This window comes from Dipodomys ordii, unplaced genomic scaffold, assembly GCF_000151885.1.
Source record: "Dipodomys ordii isolate 6190 unplaced genomic scaffold, Dord_2.0 Scaffold8, whole genome shotgun sequence".
NCBI lineage: Eukaryota > Metazoa > Chordata > Mammalia > Rodentia > Heteromyidae > Dipodomys > Dipodomys ordii.
Window position 1 is genome coordinate 15274725 of NW_012267224.1, and position 10564 is coordinate 15285288.

General features: G+C 34.4%; 1 non-coding gene across 1 annotated transcript; it reads right to left on the bottom strand.

The window, feature by feature from the left end:
* Positions 1-498: 498 nt before the first annotated feature.
* Trnaa-ugc lies at positions 499-571 on the bottom strand. The gene has a single exon. It is a non-coding gene; the product is annotated as a tRNA-Ala (tRNA).
* Positions 572-10564: the final 9993 nt, after the last annotated feature.

The window sequence follows — 10564 nt, forward strand, 5'->3', positions numbered from 1 at the left end:
AATTTGAGGCAACAATGCTTGATAAGAAATGTACTCATTACCTTGCTCATGTAATTGTAACCCCTCTGTAAGGTATTTTCACAATGAAAAAAAGAAAAAAAGAAATTGGGAAATAGGAAATAAGTCTGAAGAAAGAAACAAAGGGGATGGAGGAAAATGAATGAAATGATTGATCAAGAAACACTAGACATATACAGAGACATGTTACCTTGTAATCCCCTTGTGCAATCATTTGTCTCTTAAAAAGAGAAAGAAATTTTAAAAGCCAGTATCAAGGCTTCAATGGAGGATATAATTTGATATGCATAAGATATTACAGATAAATAGGAGGAACAGATAATGAAATTTAAATACAATATGGCATTCTTTTTTTTTGGGTGGGGTCCAGTGGTGGGGCCTGAACTCTGGGCCTGGGCGCTGTCCCTCAGCTCTTCAGCTCAAGGCTAGTGCTCTACCACTTGAGCCACAGCACCACTTCCAGCTTTTTTCTTTTTGCTTAAGTAAGGCTGAGGAATCGAACCCAGGGCCTCATGCATGCAAGGCAAGCGCTCTACCACTGAGCTACCTTCCCAGCCCCCAAGATGGCATTCTTTAAAAGGGTAAGAAGGGGCTGAAAATGTGGCTGAGAGGGAGAATGTTTGCCTAGCATACATGAGGCCCTGGGTTTGATTCCTCATTACCACATAAACAGAAAAATCCCAAAGTGGCTTTGTGGCTCAAATGGTAGAGCGCGGGCTGGGAAGGTGGCTCAGTGGTAGAGTGCTTGATTCGCATTCATGAGGCCCTGGGTTGGATTCCTCAGCACTACATAAGCAGAAAAAGCCAGAAGTAGTTTGTGGTTCAAGTGGTAGAGTGCTAGCCTTGAGCTGAAGAGCTGAGGGACAGTGCCCAGGCCCAGACTTGAGGTCCCATAACTGGCCAATAAAAAGGTAAAGCGCTTGTATTTAGTACAGACAAACTCAAGGAGAGTGCTCAGGCCCTGAGTTCAAGCACCAGGCCAGTCAAAAAAAAAAAAAAGAAGATGTAAGGAAAATATAATTGAAAACTGTATGCCAGTAAATTTGAAGCATTTAATAAAATTAAAAAAATTCATGTGAACAGCGCTCAATCCTGTGTCCACTGTCTCTCTTGGCAAGTGTAGTTTTAACACTGACAAACCTGCCATCATACTGCTTTTAGGGTAGAACCAAATTATATTACTCTGTCCCATAAAAGAAAATGACAGGTGAAAGATTTAAATGTGAACTACAGGAGCAGAAAAGGAAGAAACATATAATAAGCACTTTCAATCATAAATTAAAAAAAATTAAACACTATTGAATTTGTATTGACTATAAAAGACGTTTCTTACCATTATCCTCTAAATGATACATTATCACAACCATTTACTCAGTATTTCAATTGTATTCCATTTATCTAAAGAACACTTAATGTATGAGAGATGTGCATACTTTGTAAGCAAATAGCATGCCATTTATATGAGATATGAGTAACCATGAGTTTTGATAAATGAACAAATTTCCTGCAAATACAAAAGGATTACTTTAGTGAGACAGTTTTTCTGACTCAAGGAAAGACAGAAGAGACCAAAAATTGTATTTCTATATTTTTGAAAAAGAATTTTGATTTGGTATGTATGTGCAAAATCTATTCATAGCTAATGTAATTAAAAGGAATTGAATTTTTTAAGTCTTGGATCAGCAAATATCACCCAGCTGTCCAAATGCAGCCTATCACCATTTTTTAAAATTAATTTTATTTTCAAGGTGATATATGGAGACGGTACAGTTACATATGTAAGGAAGTAAGTACATTCCTTATTGAACTTGTTACCCTCTCCCTCATTTTTCCTCCACGTCTCCTTCCCCTCTGGTCCCCCTCTAAGTAGTACAGTTCATTTTCAAAATATTGTCTTGTGAATATCTCTGTTGCATTGGTTCCACCTTTATCATTTGTCTCACCATTTTGTTATTCCCTTCCTTTCCCTAATTCAGATAAATGTATACACAACAATATACATTATTTACATGTATTTTTATTTATTTACATTCATTATTTACATTATATACATAGATATACACAATATACTGAAATTTAATGAATATAATGTCCAAACTTCGAAGGTCTATAAAATCTGGGAGGTGATTGCTTCATTCATGAGCATTATAATTAGTATTCAACTTAGCTAACATCTTTTGCAGCATATTAAAGTACTTTAAGTCTTTATATCTTCCTAACCGCAATATTTTATTTCCTAGGACTGATTTACAAACTTGTTATACATAGCAGAATTTGTTTGATCGATGATTTTTAAAATGAAGATTTACTTTTAAAGTCACTTTTTACTATAATTTACAATGCATTAACTTGAGAAAGTGTAATAACTTATACTGAATATTACTGAATCATTAAATTGACTTTTGCCTGCTTTTCTTCTCAATGTATCTTTTCATAGTCAGACATCTGTAAATAGCTAACAGTTTCAATGTAGAATTAGTAATGGTAGTCTATGCAAGACAAAAAATTTGAGTATCCAGTTGCTGGTGGCTCACACCTGTAATCTTAACTACTCAGGAGGCTGAGATCTGAGAATCATGGTTCAAAGCCTGTTGAGGCTGGAAATCCTGTGAGACTCTTATCTCCAATTAACCACCCAAAACCCATAAGTGGCACTGTTATTCACAGTGATAAAGTTCTAGCCTTGAGTGAAAGAGCTTAGGACAGCTCCCAGGACCCTAGTTCAAGTCCCATGAACAACAACGACAACAAAATGCATCTATCTGAAGACTTAAAGCAATATGAATATTAATGTAGTGGAATAAAAATTAATCTTCCAGATACAGTTTTTGAACATAGTGTTATCTGAAAAATATTATCTCTTGGTGTATGAAATATATTCTACCAAGCATGAGTTTGTTACTTGAATTATCCTAACGTAGGGAAAGTATTAATGCTATCACCACAGTGAACTGAGTACATGAGAAATTATTTTCTTAGCTTTATCACTAATATTTTATTATTTATGAAAACAAGATCACCATTCGATAAAATGCTAGTTGATGTTGATGAAGTCAGGTTTACTGAAACACTTAAAAAGACTACAGTGACTTAATTGTATTTTGCCTTAAAATCATATTGAGTATCTTTCAGATTTAAGAATCCAGATAACCTGTGACTGACTGGTTAACTTGCCAAGGCAAGCAAATCTATTCAATTCTACTTTATTCTCTTCTCCCATGTTTTGAGCCTATTCATGACTGTGATCTCCCCGAAGAAGGCTAATAAAAATATAAAGCAATCTAAGATTATAGTGGACAGTTTGCTAAGTCTTTTTACATCTATTCGGATGTACAGGCACTGACGTCTCAGACCTGAATTTCATCATGAATTGAAGAATACAAGTTACCCGGGCAGAGAGCACGTAGTTCACCCAATTTTCCTCAGAGTATATTGAAACTAACTGGGGGAAAATGAACTGCATATATAAAGTGTTTTGAATCATGCAAACCTCAAAATCTATTTACGCTGTATGAAATTCCTCTGGAGAACTATGTGTACTGAAACCCTAAACATGAGTTTGGGGTTAAACTAAATTTAGATAGCTGTAGTGATATTTTATTTTTGTAATCTTGAATTCTCAAAGAAAACTTATGTAAAATTTATTCTTTGACATTATTGGAAAATTTGAAGAAGTAAGATTATGTGAACCCAATTTTCTGGGTCAAGTGCCCTCTAGCCATATGTTTACAAGAACTAGGCATAAACATATAATGTTTTGCTTATTTGTTATTTCCTTACAATATTGAGAATAAAATTTATTATAAAGAAAAATTTGCTTTCCATCTTCCCAAATAGATTAGGAGCTATTTAACTGTACAAGGAAAAACATTTTTTTCTGTCTCTGTGTGTGTGTGTGTGTGTGCACATGTGTGTGTGCATGTGTGTGTTGTGCCAATCTTAGGGCTTGAATTCAAGGCCTGGGCTATTTTTCTTAAGGCAAGTGCTTTGCCACTTGAGCTACATCTCCACTTTTGGCTTTTGGGTTGTTAACTGGAGATAAGAGTCTGGAGGATCTTCCTGTTTCTCTGTCTTTGAACTTCAATGCTAAGATTTCAGCCTTCTTGAGTAGCTATGTTTACGGCGTAAGCCACCAGTGCCTAACTTCTGCACTTGATCTTAGCCAAAAGGCTGAGAAGCTATCTCAGCTTCTCCCTGTTCTTAAAAAGCACACTATTTGCTCATTGTCTCAATAGCTACTTCCTTAAACTAATTCAACTTGAACATCAGTTATAAAAGTGATTTTGGAAATTGCAAAATTTTTATATTTTTATGTGTATACAGATTCAAATTCTAGTATTTCCAATATAATTTTATGGTCTCTGGAATATCACATTATCCACTTAAGCTTTAGTTTCAAATACATTTTAACAAACGACACTATTATGACAATTAAATACTACAAAAAGTTCAACAAATGTAAGCTAAGTAGTGCCAAAAAACCTTGAGCTAGATAGTGCAGCTTACTGAATAATGATAAAAATGAAGGCACAAAGTTAATAAAGTAAGAAACTAAGCTGTCGACTTTAACTTAATTATGTCACAATAAGATGCTCTAGTGTATCTCGGAGTAGAATGACACAAAACTGTAATTCATTCATGTCATATGACCCAGGGGGAAAGCAGTAGCATTATTCCATGTATGCTTTATGCCAAGATTTAAATTAAAGAAGAACCCACCTGAATCATATTGTTTATCATTCACAGGGAAAACAGGTCAAGTATAAAAGCCAATACTAGATCTTCAGCTATCTGTTACTTCATTTCACACCTAGATTGCTCAAAACAAGTTAAAATCAGTTTGATTTCAATGATATGGTGAAATTGGAGATGAGGGACTGAGGGGTATTATAATCTGTAATAATACCCACATACAATATGAAAACAAACTGACAATCAGATCCCCAGAGGAAATCAAGACCAGGCAGCCTCTTATATGTATGATGCAAAGAATATATCTAAATACTCACTTGATGGCTAAGGCCACCAGATAGTAGAAAGGAGAATTTAGATATATTTTTTTCATCATATATATAAGGTGGTTTTCAGCAACTTAGTATGAATGCTACCAGAAACAGAGGTTGCTGGGCGCTGTCCCTGCTCTCTTCAGCTCAAGGCCAGTGCTCTACTGCTTGAGCCACAGTGCCATTTCCAGGTTTCTGAGTGATTTATTGGAGGTAAGAATCTCACAGAGTTTTCTGCCCGGGCTGGCTTTGACATGATCCTCAGATCTCAGACTCCTCAGTAGTTTAGGATTACAGGCATGAGCCACCGGTGTATGGCTTGTAATTTTCTTATATTGGAAAGATTCTGTATCGTTTTACTACTGAATCTGAGTTGTTGAGTGAATCTTCGAGGTTAAACAACTTGGAAAACACTGGTGTGTGATTTTTACTATGATAAAATTAACACGGCAAATAATAATACTAAGCCACTTGATGTGAGCGATGTAAATAGTATTTATACTTTAAAATACAATCTATGAGTAGAATTTCACATAAAATTTAAGATAATCACATAACTGGTGTAAGGGAAATACAGAAATTTTAATTTACTAGAGTTTTAGGCCTAGGAAATCATTGTCATGTTCTGTGAAAAGAATTACTTCAGTCTTCATTTCATCATGGACCCATGCCATAGATAAAACACAAATCAGATGCTTTAGAAAATATCTGCAACATTCTTTTTTTGGTCATGGTGCTTGAACTCTGGACTTGGGAGCTATTCATGGGCTCTTCACCTCAAGGCAGGCGCTCTACCACTTGAGCCACAGCACCACTTCCGGTTTTCTGGTGGTTAATTGGAGATAAGAGTCTCATGGACTTTCCTGCCCAGACTGGCTTTGAACTGTGATCCACGGATCTCAGCCTCCTCAGTAGCTAGGATTACAGGTGTGAGCCACCAGAACCCGGCTCTGCAACATTCTTGAAGCACAAACGTACAATCAACTATTTTCACTTTTTCACAAAATCTTAAAAAGAATAATAATTCTCATTTCCCCCCAAAAATATCAGCAACAAAACCATACATGTAATAGTACAAATTAGCCAAAAAGAGCAATGACATATATTTGTTACCCGGCCCCCCAAAATATAGAATGGTAACTGAGCAAACTTCTTTTGAAAAGAGTTCTGGAATGATGAATGTTAATAATATCAATCAGCATGCATTTTCAAAATACAAATCTAAATTCAAGTAAAATCATAACTTTTTAGTAGCCTGGAACCATTTCAATAGACACAAATTTGTTCACTTGTAAATTTTAGCAGGATATTGTTTCAATAGGAAACTGATTTCCTGAAGAAGCCGTAATGAATATCCTCACAAAACTATGAACAGCTAACACTATACCAAGCATAACCTTTCTACAATGTAAATATGTTAATTTCATGATTCACCAAACTTAAAGTAGCCTATAAACACTAAGAGCTATACTTAGAAACCAAAATGGTAGTGCAGTCCATTAGACATAGATTTGAATTTCATATTCCTATTTGTACTTGTTTCTTTCACTGTTGTGAATACTTTATGTTCATATTCATATACATTATATTCTTATTCATATGTAGAAAATATTTTCAATGTGGAAAAAAAGTCATACTTAAAGGTGGAAAAATAAATTTTTGACAACTGTTTTCCAAATAGTCTTTCATAATTGCTACAGGCTTCATCTATCATAAACTGTTAAATTAATTAGTACTAAAAAATTTCACTAGTGAAAATGATAAACTGGCAGAATTGTACAAGAAAAAAATAAAGCACCTACTCTCATAACAATAGCAAGGTAAATAATCTGAGGAATTTTTTACAGAATTTCAACCTTTACTTATTGATCATTAATGCAATAAGGCCATATGAGATTCTATTTCTGTTAATGTTACTGTTATGAAAACCAATTATATTGTATTTTTTGCTTATATGTATCTTCCTAAATAAGAATATGGAATGAGAATGCTAGAATTTATATCTCACCATCTTAACTCTTTAGCAGCAAGGACTTTACAGAGCATTCACTCAACTAATACCATGTTTATGTTGTTTTCTTTATTTTATCTGAAAAAGTAAAACAATGTTAATGTCTTTACAATATTATCTTTTTTTATTTTGTTTATTTAATTGTGAAAATGTGTACAGGGGGTTACATGAGCAAGGTAATGGTTACATTTCTTATCAAGCATTGTTGCCTCCTCCTTTCTTACCATCCCTGCCCTCCCATCTCCCCCCCCCAACACACACACACCAAAATTGTAAAGTTCGTTTTTTCAACATAACGTCTTGTACATCTCATAGTTGCAATGGGTCTATCTGTATCCCTAGTTAAACAATTTGTTTTTTCCCTTCCCCTCCAGAAATTATACCAACATTAAATACAGTGAAAACAAGGGTTTTACTATGGGGGAGGGACATACAAAGCAACAAGGAAATCATCTTATAAATATATTAGAAACAATAGCAAGAAAGAAAAACCATTTGAGTCCTTATCTTCACATTCATTTTGCTTAACATCAACTTATCTGACCTTTTCTGCTTGTCTCAGACATATACTAGTTATTGCAAAGAAGGGAAACCACGGAACCTATGTTTCTTTGGGCCTGGCTTACTTCACTTAATGTATTTTTCTTCCAAGTCTTTCAATTTCCTAACAAATGGGGCAATATCATTCTTTCTGATGGAGGCATGGAATTCCATTATATATATATATCTATATATATCTATATATAGATATATATATACCACATTTTCTTGATCCATTCATCTACTGAGGGGTATCTGGGTTGGTTCCATCTCTTATCTATGATAAATAATGCTGCAATAAACATAGTTGTGCTGGTAGCTTTAGTATGGTTTGTTTTGTGATGGTTTGAGTAAATGCCCAAAAACAAGATAATGTGTAATGGTGGAAAATACACCTACCAGTCTATAAATGGTAATTATTGTAAATGAACACAGGATCTTACCTGATCAGGACAGCACAGAAGCTTATTTCATCTTATGTTATTATAGAAAATAAGACAGATTAAGCTATTTACAGGAAAGACAAATTTATTCATTACAATTCTGAACTCTGGCAAGACCAATACCAGAATGCTATTAGCTGTCAAGGAGGGTCCACAGGGTTATTATCCCATGACAGATGGTAGAAACACAATGAAACAGGAAAGGAGAAGAGAGTGTTATGAACGAAAAAGAGAAAGTAGAAGGACAAACATGATTTTGTTACAAACTCACTCAAGAGATCATGATTCTACTCACCAAATAAGAACATTAATGCACTAAAGACAGCTCTCAGATTATTAATAAACTTTACTTTTTTTTCTTTCTTCCTTCCTTCCCTTTTTTTTCTTTTGGTGGTCATGGGGCTTGAACTCTGGGCCTGGACACTGTCCTGTCCCTTAGCTCTTCAGGTCAAGGCTAGCCCTCTACCACTTGAGCCACTGCGTCACTTCCGGTTTTCTGAGTGGTTTATTGGAGATAAAAGTCTCACATACTTTCCTACCTGGGCTGGCTTTGAACCATGACCCTCAGATCTCTGCCTTCTGAGTAGCTAAATTTACAGGTGTGAGCCACCGGCGCCCAGGTTTCTTCCTTCCTTCGTTCCTTCCTTCCTTCATTCCGTCCTTTCTTCCTTCCTTCCTTCCTTCCTTTGTTTGCTTTCTTCTTTCCTTCCTTCCTTCCTTTTCTTCATTTTTTTCCTCTCTCCCTCTCCTGTCCCTTCTTTTTTGTTCCACCTTCACATTTTCCTGGCCTCTAGATCATAAGCTTTCTGCTTCTGCCTCATGAATGCTGGGCCTATGAACATATACCACAACACTCTGGCTCTAGTAAACATTTAAAACCTTAACTTTTAAGACTGTTGTATTAGGAAGCGATTATTCAACCAATGATATATGGAGGGAATATTCATAACATAGCATGGTCCAATCAAGATTCAAACCTAGGTCTAAATTATTTTAAACTCCATTATCTCTTTACTCTAGAATAACATGCCCTGAGAATATACATCTCATCAATAAAATAGTCCTACAAAAGGGGTTTGCTGAAGATGGTGATATTAAATTGGAAAATAAAACTTAACTAGGTCATGAAATTAAAGTCATCTTTTAGTAATGGAATTTGTTACCAAAGGCCTCATTTAGTCTGTTTTCTTTGCAGCCAAGCTTCTGGTTTTGCTAGAGAAAAGAAGTGCTGATGAGACAATGTGCTGACCCACTTTATCTCCTTGTAGATGATTCCAGCTGGAGTAGTATCTATTTATTGTTCAAATAAGATCATAGTTCTTTTGACTTTTCATTACATCTCTCCTAGGAAATAAAAATATAAATGTTGATATATTGTCTTCAAAGGGAAAAAATGTGCCTGTTATTTGAATGAGGCAAATCTCCTATGGAATTTTTCTCACATTAAAATAGAAGCAGTAGTTTAAAATAGTCCAGTAGAAATAAGGTTTATTGTTATTTTATATTCTAATGTCATTTCAGACAAAGGAAACTTTAACATATATCTTAAATATAAAATAATCATACCTTAAATGTTTTATAAACACAGTACCAAGGAATGTCTTATAACAATGAAATGTGAACCAATGTGGGGTACAGACATAGAATGAAATATTTTTTCTTATTCATGCCAATAATGTGCTAGATATACCTGGATGTCAGTGACTAGATGACATGTTTTGATTAAAAACAGAAGAAATAAGCCTACTGTGTATCCACAGAGGGTTGGTGAAGGAAGTATCTGTTGGAACCAATAGTATTTTATTACCTGCACTTGATAATTTGAACAGTAACTGAATATGAATTAAATAAGCATAATGATGTTTTCTCAGCAGTGATAAGAACCATGAAATGATCAGTTTTTATAATCTGTTAGTAAGCTGTTAACATACTGTGATATAAATAACATAGCCTTAAGGTTCTTTGAAAAATGAGTCTTTATCTTAGTAAACTTTCTGAGTGGCTTTAGATAAGTTATCTTAAATACTTGAAATGTCCATGTTTGAGAAAAGGTACAAAGTATGACAAAAATATGAAAAATATGATACATTTATCTTTGAAATGAAAAGGTACATTTACTCCTTCTTAGGTAATGTAAAATGTAATTCATATACATTGAGTGTATTAACTCAAAATGATTATTGATTCTGTATTTGTTCTCTTTATTTCTATTTAGATAGGATTATAAGAGAAAATAACTACATTCATTAGAACAGTTCAACAGCCAAATACCAAATTGAAGTGCACAGTTCTATACCTGGGGGCCTAAAAATGACAAAACTTAAAGAAGAAAATCAGAAAGAGTAACATAGTGGTTTCGAGGGCATGATCAAAATGGTGTGCATGATTTACTCATTTACTAAGTATTTCATTCATTTATTTTTAAAAAATCCTAAAACTGATCCTCCATTATTTCATTGACCTGGGATTTTTCAGATATAAGAGTAGATTTGAAATAATTTTACCTTGTGCTTTGTTCTGTCATAATTTCAGTTCAGGGTTATGTTAGT